Source organism: Anolis carolinensis, chromosome 2 (assembly GCF_035594765.1).
Source record: "Anolis carolinensis isolate JA03-04 chromosome 2, rAnoCar3.1.pri, whole genome shotgun sequence".
In the NCBI taxonomy this organism is placed as follows: Eukaryota; Metazoa; Chordata; class Lepidosauria; order Squamata; family Dactyloidae; genus Anolis; species Anolis carolinensis.
Genome location: NC_085842.1, coordinates 50579318 through 50600429, shown reverse-complemented (window position 1 = coordinate 50600429; position 21112 = coordinate 50579318). Strand labels below are relative to the sequence as shown.

The following is a 21112-nucleotide window of genomic DNA, read 5'->3' as shown; positions in this document are numbered from 1 at the left end:
TTTCAGAATGTTTGGGTCATCCACTGATTTTTAGGAAATTCTTAAAACTTTTTTTGAAAAAAATTCCTTTAAAAAAAACCCAAAAGATATCCTGTGGGAAGATCTGTACCTCTCCCTCTGGCTTTCTCGCCCCTGAAAGCCTGCCCGCTTGACCCAGCAGCACCCTCACCACCATGGCCACACTTATCTATCTATATATAAATTTATTTATTTATTTATTTATTTATTTATTATTTCAATTATTTATACCCCGCCCTTCTCACCCGAGGGGACTCAGGGCGGCTTACAAGTGGCAATTGATGCCGTTACACTGATATACAATAAACTAAAATGATTAAAACAGTTAAAACAGTCATAAAATAGTCATAAAATAGTCATAAAATACAATATACAAAGTTTAAAACAATGCAAAGTGCTTATGCCATTCATCCACCAGACGTTATACAAGAGCCGTAATTCAGACCGCGTCGAAGCCAACACGTGCTTATTCTTCAAATGCCTGCGTACATAGCCAGGTCTTCAGTTTTTTTCTGAACCCCAAAAGGGATGGGGCCTGCCAAATGTCACTGGGGAGGGAGTTCCACAGCCGGGGAGCCACCACCGAGAAGGCCCTGTCTCTCGTCCCCACCCGCCGTGCCTGTGAGGCGGGTGGGACCAAGAGCAGGGCCTCTCCAGAAGATCTTAAGGTTCTTGTGGGCTCATAGGGGAAGATACATTCGGACAGGTAAATTGGACCAGAACCGTTTAGGGCTTTGTAGGCCAAGACCAGCACTTTGAATTGGGCATGGTAACATATCGGCAACCAGTGGAGCTGGCTTAACAAGGGAGTAGTATGCTCCCTGTAAGCCGCCCCAGTTAACAATCTGGCTGCCGCCCGTTGTGCTAATTGGAGCTTCCGGGCCGTCTTCAAAGGCAGTCCCACATAGAGCGCGTTGCAGTAATCCAGTCGGGATGTGACCAGAGCGTGGACCACCGTAGCCAAGTCAGACTTCCCAAGGTACGGGCACAGCTGGCGCACAAGTCTCAGTTGTGCGAAGGCTCTCTTGGCCACTGCTGAGACCTGGGGTTCCAGGCTCAGCGATGAGTCCAGGAGAACCCCCAGACTGCAAACCTGTGTCTTCAGGGGGAGTGCTACCCGTCCAACACAGGCTGTAACCCTATACCCTGTTCAGCCTTACGACTGACCAGGAGGACCTCTGTCTTATCTGGATTCAATTTCAACTTGTTAGCCCTCATCCAGTCCGACACAGCGGCCAGACACCAGTTCAGGACCTGAACAGCCTCCTTAGTGACAGGTGGGAAGGAGTGACAGAGCTGGACATCATCTGCGTACAGATGACACCTCACCCCGAAACTCCGGATGATCTCTCCCAACGGCTTCATGTATATGTTGAACAACATGGGGGACAATATTGAACCCTGCGGGACCCCACAAGTCAATGGTTGTGGGGCCGAGCAGGTGTCCCCCAATGACACCATCTGGGATCGACCCTCCAGGAAGGACCGGAGCCACTGCAGAACAGTACCTCCGAGCCCCATCCCAGCAAGGCGCCCCAGAAGGATACCATGATCGACGGTATCGAAGGCCGCTGAGAGGTCCAGCAGAACCAGCAGGGACACACTCCCCCTGTCCAGCTCGCAGCGTAGATCATCGACTAAGGCGACCAAGGCTGTCTCGGTACCATGCCCCGGCCTGAAACCAGACTGTGCCGGATCTAGAAAATCAGTGTCAACCAAGAATGCCTGGAGTTGCGCGGCCACCACACGTTCCACAACCTTGCCCAGAAAGGGAAGATTGGAAATAGGCCGATAGTTCTCCAATTGAGTGGTGTCCAGTGATGGCTTCTTCAACAGCGGTTTGATCACGGCCAATTTAAGGCTCGCTGGACCACCGCCTTCACCCACTCGGCCAATCCCCCTCTGGCTTCTCTCACCAGCCAGGATGGGCAGGGGTCTAGGATGCATGTGGTAGCCCTCGCCTCTCCAAGCACCTTGTCCACATCCTCGAGCTCAACCAATTGAAAAGAATCCATCAAAATGGGACAAGAAGATGCTCGTGTTACATCCCCGGAGACTGCCGTTAATATGGTGTCAAAGCCAGAACGGATCAGAGCAACTTTGTCCGCAAAAAACCGAGCAAATGCTTTACAGTGGGCTGCCGAGATGTCAGGGATCCCATCTTGAGAGATGGGATTTAACAAACTTCTGACAACCCGAAACAGCTCCGCCGGACGGTTTTTTGCAGAAGCAATATTAGCTGCGAAGAAAGCATTCTTTGCAGCATCTATTGCCGCAGCATATGTCCTTAGGTAGGAACACAGCCGTGTTTGGTCTGATTCGCCCTTCCACACAGCTATATTACCCAGAATGCCAAGGCAGGATAATCCACAGTATCTCCTTTGAACTGGATTATCTAGAATTCACACTGCCATATAATGAAGTTCAGCATGGATTTTATACAGATAATATAAGATTATAAATATAATATGTAATAATCACTGTGGTATAACAATACAGAACAATAAAATCCCTAAAACTGGGACAGTAAATAAAGAGCAACACTCTGAAAGCAGGGAAATTAGGAATTCCAGAAAGGAAACAATCAGGGCCAGCTAAGACCTCCCAACAAAGGATTCCCCCAGGCAGGAAGCAAACAGGCTTTGAAGCTGCAAGGCAATTAAATGCTAATTAAGGTGGCTAATTGCAGCATTCATACCTGCCACACTAAGACTATTAATTGCTATTCAAACTGGCCAACCAAGGATTCCGCAAGGTAGAAAGCGGCCAGGCTTGCAAGCAGCAAGGCTATTCAGTGCTATTCAACCTGGCCAACCAAGATTTCCCCTAGGTGAAAAATCCCCAGGCTTTGAAGCCACAAGGCTACTCCATCCCATTCAACCTGGCCTAGCAAGGATGCCCTATGTAGAAAGCAGCCAGGCTTTTAAGCTGCAAGACTATTCAGTGCAATTCAATCTGGCCAAACAATTATTCCCCTACAAAGGAAGTAGCCAGGCTTCAAAGTGGCTCTTTGATTGAGGGTGCGACTCCAGCTTCTCCAGAAAACAGCCAGGCTTTAAGGCTGCAAGACTATTCACTGCTATTCCACCTTGCCGACAAATGATTCCCATAAGCCACAGCAACGCTTGGCCGGGCAAGTTGGCCCAGGCCTGGTCTGAACTGTTACAGAGTCCAGGTTTCTGACTCCAAATGTTCTGCCTTGCCTGGATGGTATGAGTCTACACTGCCAGATAATCCAGTTTGAAGCAGACAAGCTGGATCCAGAGACTGTTGGGGGAGATGGGGCTGAGGCCTGGCACAAGAGAGAAGCCCAACTCACGACGTCCCTGCCACTGAGGGGCTCAAAGGGGGAGAAAGACCCGACCATCTGGCCCCTTCCCTCCCTCCCTGGCTCCCTGGGAAGCCCAGCCCCACATACTCAACTCACCCTTGCTGGATTTCTTCCAAATCTTCATCCACTCAGCAGGGAGCACTGGAAGCACCCAGATGTACAAATGGCAGGCAGGCAGGCAGGCAGGCAAGCAAGAATGGGCCCTCTGTGCCTTCCTCGACAGAGGCGCCGTCATCGAGGAGGGCACAGTGGGCTCCTTCTTGCTTGCTTGCCTGCCTGCCTGCCGCTCGTACATCCGGGCACTTCCAGCACCAGACGGGGAAAATGGCAGCGGCAACGGGGACGACCAGAGTGAAAATGAGAAAGCAGGTAAATGGTCTTACCTGCACACTAAAGATGCATAGATCTATAAATGTGGCCACCAAAATGGGTATCACAAGAAAGGTGGAGGCTATTGAAATTTTAAAACTTGGAAGCATTTGGAGAAAGCTTTCAACTGGTTTTTAGAAGGTTCAAAATATTTTTTCTCTTTCCCCTTTCTGGTGATAGTTAGTGGCAGCTCTTGGTTCCCATTTCAGAGGGTTGGCGAATCCACTCCAGCTTTTAGTCTGAAATTGAAATGCTACCCAAATTCAACTTTGGGTAGAAGTCCTGAAGTAGATTTGCTGCCCTACGCACATGGAAACCACCAGATGCTAGTGGTGGCAGTTTTTTGGGGGGTGGGCATAGTTGCTTCTATGCCACGTAGGAATAACTGTTTGACTGGAACTTGAGACATCCAGGCAGTAGGGTCACAAGGGAGGTGTAGGAGGTGCAAGCTAAATCAGGTACCACCACCAGATGGGTTTAGGAGAGAGGTGGGCAAGGCAGGAGGAAAAGCTGTTAATTGATGGGGAACAGGCATACATCTTTGTTCCCTTGGCTCACTGAAGGCTGGCGAAGGAGAGCTCTTCCTTCCCAACAATTAAATTCAGCATGTTCTCAAATGGACTCCCTCCCTCAACCAGTTGCCCCTCCACTTCTGTGCCAAACATTTACTCATAGTGTGTCCTTGCTTCATTTCCTTTTCTTTGGCACCCCACCCTTTCTTTCAATAGCAGATATAAAACAAAACCCTTTTTCTTCCTTTCATTTTTCAGCTTCTCCCTGCCGCCTTCCCAGCTATACCCCTGGCTGCTCATCAGAAACTGTGCCTGTGCTTTCCCCATTGTATGCCAAAGCAAATGCCTTTGTATAGAGTGCTTTGATTTGGGAAGGTAATGATAGGCTTAATTTGCTATTCTGATTGCTGTGGCATACATTTCCTGCTGTTGAATGGGTTAACCATACATTGTGGATTTCTGAATTTTTCCCTGCTCTCTTGCTGGTTGGCCATACTTCACTGCTACTGCTCCTTGTGCAACAGCTGGAGGGCATCAGGAGTAGGGAACTGAGGGCATTGAATGTGCATGTGTGAATGCACACTTCTACACAATCTCAGGATACATAAGGGGCAGGGGTTCAAATATGAGAATATTCTGGTATTTTAGCTACAATATTGGTAGCTAAGGTCCATAGGGATGATACTTGGATTTCTGCACTGAGTGCCACCAAAGCTATTGATGCCACTCCATCCAGGGGGCCTTTTTACACCATACAGTCATTGCACTATGATCTGATTTTAAGAGTTGTAGTCGTACCATATGAAATCTAGGGGGTTATAGAGCACTCTGCAGTTTTATACATCATTTTACAGTTTTTGGAGAACTCTAAATATCCCTGTCTAAACTGTTGAGAATTCTAAATATCGCTGTCTAAACATCACTGGTGGCACAGTGCATTAAAGAGGTGAGCTGCTGAACTTGCAGAACAAAAGGTCCCAGGTTCAAATCCCGGGAGCGGAATGAGCACCCGCTGTTAGCCCCAGCTCCTGCCAACCTAGCAGTTTGAAAACATGCAAATGTGAGTAGATCAATAGGTACCGCTCCAGCGGGAACGTAACAGCTCTCCATGCAGTCATGCCGGCCACATGACCTGGAGATGTCTATGGACAACGTCGGCTTTTCAGCTTAGAAATGGAGATGAGCACCAACCCCCAGAGTCGGTCACGACTGGACTTAACCTAAGGGGAAACCTTTACCTTTACTTAAACATCATACTCCTGGATCCCATAGGATGGAACCTGACAGTTAAAGAAAAATGTCAGCATTGAATCCCTTTGGGGAGATAGGGCAGAATACAAATAATGTTTTATTATTTTCACTCGAAGTGTGAAATGTTCTGGGGTTAAAGACCCTGCTCAGACACGAAACTCATATACACTTATTTTCAAACTGGTATTGAAAAAAGTAATTTTACTGTGCTAGTGATTATAAACGAAATCCTGGAACCTGTTTGAGACTCAGATGATGATTACACAGCCATAGAGTAATGGTACGCCTTCAGGGCTTTCTTTCATGCAATTCAGTGGGCATTCCTTGTCTAGCTACTGGAGTTTGAAACTAGCTTCAAAAATCATTAAATTTTTAGTGTAGATGTGACCTGAGTGAAGATAGGACAAACACTATATTGTTCCATTTTTTCTACATCTCAGGGTTGGTGTGAAAATAAAACGAGGAAGAGGAAAAACACAACTACAGGTGTAAATCTTTGTAAAGTTAAATCCCGCAGCAAGAATAAATCTTAATACTGTGTTTAATAAGACCTGCATGATGAAATGTATTCTCCTATGGCAGTAATTAAATAACTATCTGTAGTTTATCAGCACAATAAGCTTTGTGAAAACTTTATCTCCAAATCTCTTTCCCCGCTCTCTTCATCCCAGCTTTTGATATAATGAAAAGGTTAGCTCTTATCAACATAGTCCATATGGGATTAACATTTAAATCTCAAGCTTTTGGGCAACTCTGAACAGGTCCCATTCTCTTAACCAATCACACATGGCCATTTATCATATTTCAAAAGCTTTTTAACACATTATGTTCAAACAACAGAACATTTACTACCATTCTGGGAATATGTTTCAACTGCAATGATTTTTGTGGGTAGTGTAGCTTCAAATGGCCACATTACATGAAACGATGTACCACTTTCTCTTACCATACATAGCAGGGAAATGGTGAAGCTGTGACATTTTTCTGCAATTTAAGAGACATTTTAAAATGTGCCTTTCTTCACACCGAATTCGTTTCAATAAAGTGTGATTTGGATCTTCAAACTGCTCTTCGGTTTTAGTACTAAACAAGATGAAAGGGAAGTTCAGCCTGTAATTGATTTTCCCCAAACCATTCACCCATAGTTGCCACTTATTTGGGATGGCTAGAAAGACAGAGATGTGCTATTCTGATTATCTGTGTACACAGGGCTTGCATTAACAGTCAATAGAGTTTGGTACCTGCTGAGGCCTCTTCTTCCTTGTATTTGCTCCCTTTCAGGCAATGGCAGCTGATATCTTCCTGGTGAGATGAGTGACAAATCTTCTCTAAGTTTCCTTCTAAAATTCAGCACCTTGTCCATCTCCTTTCAACATTTGCTAAAAGCTGACATGTATTCATCACTCTACTAACATCTAAGCTAACATCTGGCACTCCTTTTAAGGAAGTGCAAAGGATTTATATCAAGTCCAAGAGATTCTACTATGTTGGGCTGGTTGGTTATCCCCTCTTGGAATTGAGTTTAGAATTGTTTATGCTCTGAAGTCATTGCTTTGATATACATCTGTGGACCCACTCAAAAGCATAATACATGTTTGAAAAAAATACATAGAAAACTGTGTATATTTCAAAGCATAACATGAGTAGAAACATGCACACATTTTAGATATTTAAAAAGGACAGATATTAACCTGAAAAGTAGGAGTGGGCCACTACAAAAGGGACATGTACCATTACTCCCCTTTCATTTGCAAAAGACCCACACCATTTCTCCTAGTGTGGCCAGAAATGATAGCACAACACTTTTGGCTCTGGTATTTGGTCTAAAAACTGATTTTGGACAGTTTTCTAAGGTTCACAGAGCTGTGGAAAACAAGTGACCCCAACCATCATATTTTTGTTAATGACTGTGACTGCTGACATTTAGAATAATCAGGGTATATACCTGGCACTGCCTGGGTGTCAGAGGGGACACTGCCGGCTTGCTTTCTCCTCTCTCCAGCTCAGCGAAGGCCTATCTCACAATGTCTCCATGTCAACACTCTGGCAATGGTGGGCAGGCTCTTTGATTCCTTCCTCCATTTCATTCATATAACTCCCCCCGCCCTTTCTTTTTTCCTCCCTTTCTTTCTACTTTAGCTTTCCTTCATACACCTTCCATTTTTCTTCCCTCCTTTCTTCCCTCCTTTCTTCCTTCCTTCCTTCCTTCCTTCCTTCCTTCCTTCCTTCCTTCCTTCCTTCCTTCTTCCTTTTCTTTTCTCTTACCTTCTTTTTCATTTATCCTCTGCTCCCCTAACAGCTTTCCCCCTTTTCCCTTTCCGTTTCCCCTTCCCTCCCTCCCTCCGTTAATTTCTTTCTCTCTCCCTCTCTCTCTTCCTTCTCCCTTCAGGCTCACAAAGACAGCTGAATGTTGTGCTTGTGTATCACATCATCACCACACATGTGCTTTAATAGTGTAAAGCCTGTAGAGACTGGGTGGAGAGAAGGAGAGAGGGAGAAGGGGAAGGAGAGGGAGGGAGAGAGGGAGGGAGGGAGGGAGGGAGGGAGGGAGAGAGGGAGGGAGGGAGAGAGAGAGAGAGAGCTTTCTCAAGATTAGTAGAAAAACATCACACTATTATTGCATTATAATAGCAAGGCATTAAAAATAAATAAAAGTTTCATGAGTATTAAAAACAGACCAGGAAATACAGCTATTCTCTTAGGAAGTATTGTCCTCCTCGGCCAAGTAGTAGAAGTAGTCTGAGTTTCCCCTGCTGGATATATCCTTGGGAATCCCCAAGTAAGCAACATATAGACCACAACCACTATTTAATCATTTTCACAATGAAGTAGAATGAAACATTCACACTCAGATTGGTTCCTGAACCATGGGGAAAGAGTGTTATTAATAGATTATTCCCAGCAGGACAATACTTGGAGAACCACAAAGTCATGTGACAAGACTGAGGCAAAATTGAAATTGATCTGCAGCTATAATTGAATAGTATTGTGTGGAAAGCACCCCAGAGAGAAAAGAAGAGTGTCTGGATAATGGTGGCAAGGGCAAACTGACCTAATACAGGCGCGCATATTTCTCTAGGGCTACCCAACATACTGTGCCAACAAATTTAGGAATCCTGTTGTGTATGTTTGCCACCAACTATCACAGCCGTTATACTATAGTTGATAATAATATATCTGCCTAAACTTTATGTGACTGAAATCTCCCCTTATTAGAGGAATATCAACAAGGATTTTCTTTAAAAATGTATTAAGTTGTTTATATGAGATAGTAGACTGAATGGAAAAGGAGACCCTGAGATGCTAAATCAGTAAAAGATCACCAATTCCACTAAAATGTATCATTTCCTAGAATTTTAGAGTTGCAATTTATCATTCTCGGCTCTCTGCATTTCTCTCTTTCTTCTATTCAAGTTTTTATTTTTAAAAAGATAGATAATTTGAACTCATGGTGGATAATTACCCCAAACCTCTTACCTGCCATCCATTATTTACTGTACCACCCTGTAACGGTGAATACTGATTGCTTTCAAGAGAGCTTATTTGTTTGCTTAATGAGTTGCCCTTTTCTTGCAGCCTGCCAATTATGTAAAGTACACCATATTGTTAAGGAACCATGCCATTCCTGACTCCTGTATTGTACATTACCTTTTCCTGGGTCAGATAGATAGACAGATAGATATGGCATCCAAATAGGACAGAAATTATTAAAATTCCATGTATCTCCTAAAGCTCCTGAGCAATTTTCACTAAATATAATTGCTATATTAAAAATAGCTCATAAATTGTAACAGCATGATAAGACAAAATTTCAGATTGCATTTCCAGTGCTAGAAAACTAAATTATATTGTACCATTACATCCAGCTACCATCTAAACTATTTTCATCTCCCTTTTTCCCACCACTCATAAACAAACCCAAAGAAAAAAGATTCTGCAAGCTTTTATACAGTGTTGTGAGTATAAATGAATAATTAGATTTCCACAAGTTTAGTAATAGTTAATACATGAGATGACCTTTTCTTTAGCTAAATTCAGATTTAATTTACCAGTGACTTACATGTTATAAGATGGTTACATAAAAGTCATTGGCAATTTGAAATTAGAGCTCCAGGGCAATCCCCAATGATAAAATGGTAAAATAAGCTATTTTAAATGATCTCTAGTTTGAGAAATTAAATGCACTCTTTTTACTACATACAGTCAATTGGATTTCGCCTTGGGCATGCTTAGGATACTAGACAGGTTTCAGGCAATATGACTGGCTATCTTGTCACACATGTCAAAAGAATCACTGTGGATCTCTGCATATCATTGCGATCCCGGCAGCACCCACCCAGGAAGCGTGAGGACCTATCACTGCATGCCTCGCACCATTCCAGCTTCCTCCCTCCCTCATCACATGGGAGGAAGTGTCTGCTGGCCGGCTTGCCCCATTGAGGGCAATGCAACATGGGAAGCCTCCGGTGGCTTTTTTTTAGTGAAAACTCTGGTTCCGCCACAGTTTTGCTCTGGGGCCACCCCAGAAGTACTTCTCCCATGTGTAGTGGGAGCCAGTGGGCTCCATGGCAAAGCTGCATCACAGCTGGAGTTGCCATCGAAATTTGCCACATCTGATGATGTCGTTAGTCATGATATCTGGATATGTTCTTTTGTATGGACATTAGACTTGTGCACAGATTCAGAGTGGTTAGTTTCCTTCGGCCAATCTGGCTTATTCGGCATGGCTGGATGGCTGTAAAAGTAAGGGTTCAGCCGTCACATTTTTCGTCTGTTGCAGGACCACATGGCAGCTGATCATGGCTTCTCCTCCCCTATTCAGCACCATGTGGCATGGACACACTGACGCTTGCTGCCCGCATGGGGTTTCCTTGTGTCCCCTGCCCGTTCAGCCAATCAGAATAGAAGAACACTGTGATTTGTCTTACGCAAGCTGTGTCTAAGGAAAGGGTACCGGGAAGGATACTTTTTTAACCCAGTTCTTCAAACCCAAACTCCCTTGAAAGGAAGATAGGAAGATATTGAATTACAGTAGGTGGTTTTGAATATAAGGATTGCATTAGGTGAGGAGTACATGTTTCTGATGAAAGGAATTTAATGATTTTGGTTTAATTGCTAGTGTTTCAGATATTCTTGAAAATTGGTTATATAATAATGACTGTAAAAGCCATATTTTAAAAGTGTCTGCTCCCTCCTCTCTTTCCCTGTACTTTCTTTGTGCAAGTATTTCAAGGTAAGGACCTCTACTCCCATACTTTGTTTAAAACTAGGGATGAAATTTTTCTTCTCAGATGAGGCAATGAATAATTTCAGGAATTTTCTTTCCACTACAAGAAATTATTTGAAAACCATATGGTTTTTGAATTTCAAATTTTGGACGTCTTCTGTGCAAAATCTGCATATGGTTATTTTGTGAAAAAAACCTAAACATTAGGAAGACCTTCCTGATGGTAAAAGTTGTTTATCAATGGAGTATGCTGCCTTGGAGTAAGGTGGAGTCTTCTTTTCTGGAGGTTTTTAAGCAGTGGCTGGATGGCCATCTGTTATGAGTGCTTTGATTATATATTTTTCTGCATGCCAGGTAGTTGAATGGGATGACTATTTGTGGTCTCTTCCAACTTTATGATTCAATGATTTTAACATTTTCTGGACTGAAAGTATTTTTTGTATGGGTAAAAATATTTCAGCACAGAAATATCAATTCTGCCGCAGAAAATTTAGTTTTCTGGCAGAAAATGTTTTTCTTCAATGAAAATCAAATTTGCACAAATTCTATGTAGAATAATTTTCTAATCATAACATTTTCTGCTGTATTGAAATATTTTCCATATAAAAATCCTGTTTTCTATGCATAAAATGTTTTGTGCAGAAAACTACAACATGAAAATTTGTACGCAATAAGTCTCAAACTGCAAAAAATCTCATCATTCCTGGATTCTTCCCAATAGATTTTCTTAATACACAAAATCTATCATTTCTGAATATTTTTAATATTTCTCACCTCCTTATTTAGAACTATAATTTCACTGAAAATATTACATAGCCTAATCTGTGGACTCTTCCAACAGGTAGGTTATTAGCTACCCCAAAAATTATTTCTGCCTTTCCACCCCTCTGCTTTTCTTCGCTAGGCTTGTTTGGTTGTCATAATAAGTGAAGATGCCAGTATATCCTGAGTTTTCACAACAACCTGCTGGTGCGCATTGCCCAACCACCTCTGATAGGTTCCTTCTGCAAACACGAGCACTAAACTAACCACTGACCACTCACTGTGGCTTTCCTCTTGCAATCACCAAACTGGGGTTTTTGGCTCATGTTCTTCCCAATAAGTCAGAGCCTTAATCCAAAAGCAAATCAAAATTTCTGTAACCTACTAAGCTGAAGCTCAGCCAACAACAATTCCTAAAACTTGGAATACAGCAACTAGAAAATGATGCTCCTAGAAAGCTCCAGGAAAGACCACTCTCAGTAAAACAAGTTGTGTACCATTTTCTTTGTACAGAGAATGTGATTTAGAGAAGTTATATATGGTTTTGACAATTCTCCTTGGCACCACTCTGCTCGATTTCATCATAACACTGCAGAATCTGAGGGTTCAAATTAACCCCTGATCCACCAGAGTTGTGCAATCATGTGATAAACAAATCCCACAGATAGTGAGTCCATGGTCTGTTAGCCACTCCCTCTAGCAGGTGGGTCTAAGCAAGAATGATTGAGCAATGTACAATGACCTATTTCATCTATTCCCAAAGGCAGCATTCTCTGGAATTCTTTGTTGATCATGCCATATGAAACTTACACCTAATGTCAAAGCTGCAATTTCTTCACAAACACAAACAGATACACCCTAATTTAAATTGCCTTTCTCCCATTACATTAGCCTCCCAAGCAGTAAATCCATTTCAGAAAATACCAGCCATTTTTTCCATTCTATTTCCCAAAAAGTAATATTAGCCAGCTTTGATAATACTTTGCATGCAATACGTAAAAATAGTGGTGGCTGAAAATGAGCATTCTTCAAAAACTGGTTGCCTTGTCTCTTAGAAAATGCATGCCATCAATATTATGTATTTCATTTACTGTTGTACCTCACAGGAATTTTGTTTACATGAACAAGCTTTTTTCTGAGCAAAGTGAAAAATGACATAATAACAATAGCCAAATAGGATCTCACAGTTCTAGACCTAGGGAAAGAAACTTAATGTAGTTTTGACAGCTGGAAGGCAAAAGAGAGCACTGAGAATATGGTGCCATAGTATTGGAGATCCGAATAAATTTTACATTTGAATGGACAGTCACTGACAGAAAATGATTCTGAACACTAAACATAAAGTTTGTATAAGGCCGTAACACAAAACTATTCAAAGTGAGGAAGAGATGGCTAGGGTCTTAATTTTATGACAGTTCTGCAGATACCTTTCATATATTTGTTCTCTTTATATTCTTTTCATGAAGTGCAATAATAAAAATTTTCTTCTCCTTTAAAACAGAAATAAACACTGCTTTGTCTTTTGCTTTACCCACAATTCCATCTCACTTTAGTTCAGCTAAATTCACCAGTTAAAGTACCACATTGTTGACATGTTCAGCCATTTCTGCCTAAGATCTCTGTTATTTTATGTTTTTCGTTGCGTAGGGTTAGTTTTTAAACTGATGGAGGGGAGCACAGTAGGACTGAAGGATGGTAGATAATACTGTGGCCTTGGAATTTATTCATCCAGATAAGGCCAGGGTGGCAAAGGCAAATGTGCTTTGAGGGAAGGTCTACAACACAGACCTTCTGTCAAAGCATTGATATATGTAAACTGGCATGTTCTCAACCACACATTGAAAAGGTATTTCTACAGATAAGGACATAATAGGTTTAGAAGGACACAGAGATCTAGAAATCGAATACCATGTTTACTTTTTTTGTAATGCACACCTGCAAAATTGAGGTACACATTATATTCAATGACACAATATATTTGAGTAAATGCAGTATTTCAGACATATTCTTAGAAGGTGAAACAGATCCTAGTGTAATGCAGTGTCCTATTTTTATGTCGCCACTGCCTATATCTCAGGCCCGCCTTGTGGGAACAAGGGAGAGGGCCTTTTCTGCTGTGGCCCCCCCGTTTGTGGAACTCACTGCCCATTGAAATTAGGCAAGCCCTCACCCTTTTAGCCTTTAGGAAAGATTTAAAAACATGGCTATTCCGGTGTGCCTTCGGAGAGTAACTGTTCTTTTGTTACTCCCCTCAACATTTATCCTCTAGACTGTTTCACTATCTGATGTCCCTGTCCCCCGAGGTTTTTATTCTGATCCCTTTCTCACCCCGAGTTTTTAACTTAGTGTTCATGCGGCCCGCCCTTGTTATATTGCTTTCTTGATTTTGTATTGTACTGCATATTTTTATCTATTGTATTGGTTAATTGTACTATGATATGTTGTTTTTTATATTTTGTTATATTGTATTGTCCTGGGCAAGGCCCCATGTAAGCCACCCCGAGTCCCCGTTGGGGAGATGGTGGCGGGGTATAAATAAAGTTTTATTATTATTATTATTTATTATGTCTTTGATTCAATTAGGAAGGAAGCTGACATATAGTCCCATTCATCATACAATCACTATAATATAGGAAACTCTAACTTTTATAGTTTGTTTTTACTGGTGTCAGTGCTAGGACTAACATAAGACTAATCCATTTGGTTTTGGATGCCTGGTTCAGAAACTATAAAGCACCTTGCACTCTGGACAGGAGAAAAGGTCAATATTGCTCTTCCATGTCTGCCATTTCTGAAATTGTCCAATTGCCTGTAGTGATGGCAAGCAGCTGAAAAGACCCAAATGTACATACTCATTATGGTTCTGTTATTTGAAAGATGTGAAATTTCTTTAGGCATTATTTCTTCCACGAGGCAGCATCATAGAGCTATAGCGATGTACATTTATTCCCTTCCCTTATGCCACATGTCCTCAGACTTCTTTTCATGATTAGTGATAATTTCATATCTAGGAGGATTTTATAACTGGAAAACTGAGACATCTAAATCACACAGAGGTCTTCACACATACAAAGCTGCATGCCCTTACCCTAAAGAATATGATGAGAACAGCACTAAAAGGTTTTGGAGTAAGAATGCATATCTGCCCTCTCCCCATTCACATGTTCGTGAAATGGTCAAATGTAACATACTGGGTAAATCTGCCATTAGAAAAAGTGGGACACCATTTGTTTTAGAACTTTTACATTTTCTATTTATTTGTTTTGGAATCAGGAAGGGGCAACAAATTTATAAATCTATTAAGAGTGCATCACTGTTGTCATCTATACCACATCTTTCCCCCAGATATCAAGGAGGGTTATAAATTGAATGCTATATAGTTAAAGCTTTGTAAAAAGTAAGCATTAAAATAGATTCACACTATTAACAATGAAAGAATAAAACAACAATTATAAGCAAAGGTGAAGAAAGACAATTGATGGATTTTTGCATCCTATGTCAAAACAGTTGTCTTGATTGGAGAACTATATATCTCAACTTGAGCTGTTAAGTGATTGGGGGGAGGCATTTAATAATTCATTGAGGTAGCAAAAAGTCTCAGATAGCCCAATGTCCACATAATGCTCAACGACGGTTTCTATTTAGGATCACCATTTATATTCAATCAGTACTTGGGACTCTGCCATACAAATCAAAGCATTGCAAGAGGCAGCGAAGATGTAGAATTTATAGTGTTTACTGTTTCCCCAATGATAGTCACTTCTTAACATTAAGATTATTGCTGATAATGCAATTTTTAAAAGCACAAATATTGATGGTACAGAAAAAACTGGCCCATCTGCATTGCACAGGAACAGCATGCTACACAGAAGTAGCAACCATGGGGAGCAATTTAAGATGATCTTGACTCAACATGGCTGTTGTTTTGTGTGCACTAGCCTTAATTTCACATCTAAATATCCAGATATTCAAGCCATACATTGATCCGAGCACCAGTCTTACTGAGAAGGCAGATGTCTTATTAGACAACAATAACTTGCATCATTTGGTCAAGTAAATCAGAGCCCAGGTGGCTAGTTTGGACTCTAATATAATGAATAATTTTGCACCCTTAAAGAGAACAATTAAAATCTATACATTGATGCTCTGTATATGGTTTATTTCTTGCTAAATGTTTATATAACAAGATACCTATACATATATTTATCTATATCTATATCTATAAAGAGAAGCATATAGGAATCTTGGGTTTTTTTGGATTTTGGAGGATGCTCAATCTGTATTTGTGTATACAGGCTGAGCATCCTGTATCCTTGTGTATACAGGATGCTTAACTTCTATACACAGATACAGGTTGAGATCCTCCAAAATACAAAAATTCTCCAGAATACAAAAATGTCCACATGGGGGTTGAGAGAGCATACAATCCCCTGTTGCAACAGCTCCACTGGCTATTGGCCAACTTTCACAAATGACTGAAAAGGCTGGTGATAACCTATAAAGTCATATGATAGACCAATAGGGTATTTGAAGGACCATATCTTCAAGCCATTAGTGTATCAAAATCTTCGGGAGATATTCTTTTCTTTGTCCCACTATTTTCCAACTCATTTGGTGGGAGCAAGGGAGAGGATCTTCTCAGTGGCTGTCAGACTTTGGACTTCCCTCCATAGGAAGACCAGGATTGTCCTTTCCTTTCTCACATTCTGTCAGCAATTTAAAACATTTTATGCTGTCAGACTTTTAGAAACTGATTAGTGTGGGTCTTTAATGCTGTGAGGTGCTGTTTTAAGGATTGGATATTGACCTTTCATTACTTTTAATGCTTTATTGTTTAACACGTTTAACTTTTTAAATTGTTTTGAATTGTTTAATATATTCATACTATTATTGAAGTTTTTGCATAATTGCATCTGTATTCTTTTTAAATAGACTCTTAGTCATCTTGAGGCTACATCTACACTGCCATATAACCCAGTATTAGAATCCAATTGCCTGCTTTGAAGTGGATTATATGGCACTGTAGACTCATACAATCCAGTTCAAAGCAGATAATCTGGATTCAGAAACTGGATTACTGGTATATGGCAATGTAGATCCAAGCATTCTTTAGAGGGTATAGATGGGTGTTTTCCTTATTTCCATCCACCTACACAAGAATTTCCCTATTGCCTTATTTCCAGCATTCTCAAACGACAATTGTAAGAAAGTTTTTGTCAATAAATATAATATTTTAATATGTAGAATTAAAGCTGATGCCCAAAACAGAGCTCTGTGCTAAGTAGGGCTATTATTCCAGTACGATGACCTCATCACTGGACAGAGGGGGCAGCGGGGCAAATCTGTCGCCCCACCTGCCACTCCCTGGTGACAACACTTTCCTCATCACAAGTGGGAGCATTGCCCTTGCGGTGAGGACCTGTGCTGGTTCCCATTTTAGGAGAGAAGCATCCAACGACACCTCCACCTCAGTTGGAGGTGTGGCCTCTGCAACACCATGCGATGGCTGGCATGGAGCTCTGTCACCAAAACAGGGTGGAAGAGTCCTAGGATGCTAAAATTGCCCTGTCTGATGAGGCCCTTGGATTAATGTGCATGATCGAAACTGGTGTAGCTTGTCATTTTAGAAACATGTGGTCCTTGGGACCTTATTGACAAAGCTATAATTGTGCAACTAAACTTTTGGTTCTTTTTATAACATTGCCACCTTGATTTCTTCAGAAAATAGGGTTCACAAATTTTAACTTCAATGACTGCTACTGGTATTGTTTCTAGCCACCACAAATGCATTTAATTTCTCAACATTTCTATCTCCTTTGTTTCAAAACACTGTATATCCACTTTTCTATCCTTCTGTTTTAGATTAGAAATGTTCTTTTTTCTCCTTTCTTTTTTAACATAACAGAGATCTTTTTAGTATCATACAGCAATGGAAGAAGATGAAGACACAAGATGTTAAAAATGCCCCTGTTCTATATTCACTCTTGTACCCCTCCCCATACCTCTTATATTTGCAATAAAAATTATACGAAAAAAAGAATCAAAATGTTGTGGTGCAGGCAAAAGTCTCAACATAACGATTGGGATCCTGACTTATGATGTGTTGCACTTTAGTTTACAGAGTCTCATCTCTCTATATAGAATTTACTCTACTATTTCAATTCCAACACTTTCAGACAATCTGTTCAGTGTGTATTTCAGACAGAAATTTGAATCAGGCACAGCTTGCAAAATGTTAGGGAGTGATGTATTTCTCACACAGCCTCCTCATCTTAAACAGTAAAGCAGAGGAATGCTATAAATAATTATCTACTTCATATTTGCAGAGTTTGAAATGGATCTGTTTGCCTATGTTTGTACTGCTTTTGAATCTCTACAGCATACAGTCTTAAAATATAGTCCTGTTATGGCCTTGCACTATTTCAGACTGTGCTTTTTGTATCTATGAAAATGAATATAAAAAGGTTGCTGTTTTTACCAGAGTCATTGTTCTGCCCTTATGATTGCTAAAGTAATCTGCCAATTTATATTTGATTCCTTTTGTACTTATCCACGCAGAACAGCTGTCCTACAAAAGGACGTTTAAGGGGCCTATTTCTCAAGGCACATTTGCCTCTTACAGATCGCCGTTAGCTGACCCAGAAAATGTGACATATAATTGTCAGTAATGTCTGTTTTTATCTTCTCAGCAACTGACATTGGCACACTACTTATTAGCATGCATTCCTAAAGAACACAGACATTTCACCTTCACCGAGAAAGGGTGAAGACAGACATAATATAAAAAAGAGGACACTCATTATACATTCTGCAGGTGCATGAGCATGCATTTGCAATTAAAAAGAGAGATATGCATCACAGCAAATGGAATGCTCACTCAGCCATCAGTTGGACTCACCTACCAGTTTCTTCTTCTTCTTTCCACCAAAAGAACTCAACACTATGCATACAGCACTAAGAGATTTGAGAGGGGATAATGCATGCGCTGGTCTTCACATCAGTTTCTTTTTGCATTGTTGTTTTATTTTTTCAGTTGGTCTTCACCCCAACATGCCTTGCTTTCAAGTGTTACAGTTACCTCAAAGTTTGAGGAAACATTTAAGGGTAAATATGAAAATACCTATTGAGCATTTAATTTATATTTAAAAACTCAGTTTTACTCAGAAACAAACAAACAATGCCTTCCTGAGTACAGCTCTTAGAGCAAAATTCTCAGGTTGTTTTATTATTTCAATTTATTTTGAACGACCCTTGGTTCCTCAAGTTTGCAGATGTATTTAAATCAGAAAATAATTGAATTAGAAAGGTCCCCAATGGCAGTCTAGTCCAAGCTTTTCAATGTACAGGAATCTATGGTCACATTATCTCTGAAATGTTTGAAAAGCTCAAATGAAAGGGAGCCATTCAACTTCTGAGGTAGTCTATTTCACTGTTGAATAGTCTTATCATCAAGAGCTCTTCCTGAAGCTTAGACTAATCTTCTCATAATGTTAATTCATTGCTTTGGGACCCACTGTTTGGAGCAAGAGGGAAAAAGGTTCACCCCACTTTCCACATGATAAAACTTCAGATATTTGCAGATGGTTCTTATATTAAATTTGTACCAGTCAATTTGATCTTGGAAACTGATATTAAGCACAAATTCACAGCACTGGTATTCCTAGATGACTTGCTACGTATAAGAATCAGTTATGATTCTGTTTGCTCTTTCTTTGGCTTGTTTTTCTTTGTCATAAACTTTTCTTCACAGGTCTTTCTTACTTTCAGGCATGGGCAGTTCAACTGTTAGGCAAACTACGTGGTTGCTGAAGGCGCCATCTTCTAGGGGGCGCAGTTGAGGCGTAGATGCCCTAAATGAGCAGCTTCTTTTTTGTCTTTTTTTCCTCTCCCCGTTGGGGGGGCATGCCCTCCGGGCGCACCTCACCTTCCCCCTCACATGTGCGCACATGCGTGCATGCATACGCGTGCACCCCGCCTCCTCCTCCCAGGCTCACCTGGAGAAAAGGTGCCGTTGTGCCACTTCCCTTCTCCTCTCCTCCTCCCCAAGCGCATGTGGGCACCCACAGCCTGGTAAACTCATGGCTGGGAAGGAAGGTGGGAGGGGGAGGCCTGCTCGTGCACTCTCGGATGGAGGGAAAAGGAAGGCCAAGGGGCAGAAAGAAAAAAAGAGCTTGGCTTCTTCTTCCTGATCTAGCTCCCTGCCCTGCTTTAATCGAAGGAGCTGGAGGGAAGCCCGCTCTTGCAGCGGTTTCGCGCGGGCAAGCATGCCAGCAAACTCCAGGCCTAGTTGTTGGAGGAGAGGGGAAGGGAGGGGCACGCAGGGCGTGTGCGTGTGCAGATTCCCTCCCTCTCTGTTTGTCACGCCCGTGGCAACGGAGCACCAAGAACTGGACACGGAGGCCAATATCTATCTAATATCCTTATTAAGGAAATATATAAGAATAATAAAAACAAGTAAAAAATATAGTCCAGCAACAGACCTTTCAGGGAAGGTCAAATTTAGTCCAGAAATGTAAAGTCCAATATATAATATTAGAGTTCAAAGTTAAATCCAAGAAACCGAAACACACACTATTGCCAAGCAATAGTGTGGGGAAACGTCCAGGGTCTTTCAGGGTCCAAGGTAAAAACCACAACAAGGTCGAGAATAAAACTTGATTCTTAAAGCAAGATCCGTGGCTAGGAACAAGGCAAGGCAAATCTTGAATACTTGGATAGGCAAAGCAAGGTAACTGGGTTTGTGGACTTTGTGAAGTCCACACTAGGCTGGAAACATGAAATCACTCCTGAAGCTGCTCCGTTGACTCCGCACGGAACCTACCGTGCCAGGCACCTATATCTGGGCCCCGTTTTCCTGCCAAGCAGGTGTCCAGCGTTCTCTTTCCCTAGAGAACAGGAAACGAAACCCAGCTTTCTCCAGATGTGAGACTCCCTAGATTTTCCCAGGGGAAACATGGCTAATCAGTGTCTTGTTTAGCTGCAATTCTCAGACTCCTGCGAACCTGTTCTTTCACTCCCCTGTCTGCAGTATAGGACTGTCTCCTAGCAAAAGGGGGTGAGAGCTGCTCAAGGTCTGTTTTAATGGGTTCTTGGGCAAAAACATCAACATCAGGCATCTGGAAAGATTCCGGCTCTTGCTGAGCCTGCGAAAACCCCATGTTTTCATCTTCATTAGCCACGATGGCACTGGGAGCAGGACTACAAGGCCCATGAGGCATCACACTGTTGCTGCGGCTGCAGCCCGACCTCTTCAGGGCAATGAAAAGTCCAGGGTGGGAAGAAGAACTGTTATCTGTTGGATGCAAGTGTGATTAATCACCATGATTAGCATTGAAAAGCCAGCTTCAAGACCTGGCTGATTCCTGCCTGGGGGAATCCTTTGTTGGGAGGTGTTCCTCCTTCAACTCTAGAATTAGGACAGTAAATAAAGAACAACACTAAAAAAAAGAGGGGAGTTCCAGATAGGAAACAATCAGAGCCAGCTAACACCTTCCAACAGAGGATTCCCCCAGGCATGAAGCAGCCAGGCTCTGAAGGTACAAGGCCATTCAATGCTAGTCAAGCTGACCAATGGCAACATTCACACTTACCTCCAACAGATAAGAGTTCTTTCTTCCACCCTGGACATTATATAGATATATA

General features: G+C 41.7%; 1 protein-coding gene across 7 annotated transcripts in view; it reads right to left on the bottom strand.

The window, feature by feature from the left end:
* The window catches only part of chl1 (cell adhesion molecule L1 like), a 305075-nt gene that overhangs the window by 104874 nt on the left and 179089 nt on the right, over nt 1–21112 (bottom strand). Inside the window, exons 1-2 of one of the 7 annotated variants that reach the window (XM_062969717.1) lie at nt 7427–7791; nt 6723–6783 (exon numbers count right to left, since the gene is read on the bottom strand). The exons of 5 other annotated variants lie outside the window; for them this stretch is intronic. The gene's annotated coding sequence lies outside the window, so the exon portion shown is untranslated. Of the gene's footprint in view, nt 1–6722; nt 7390–7426; nt 7792–21112 lie in introns of those variants that run through there. One more of the 7 variants, XM_062969718.1, reaches the window with a different exon arrangement.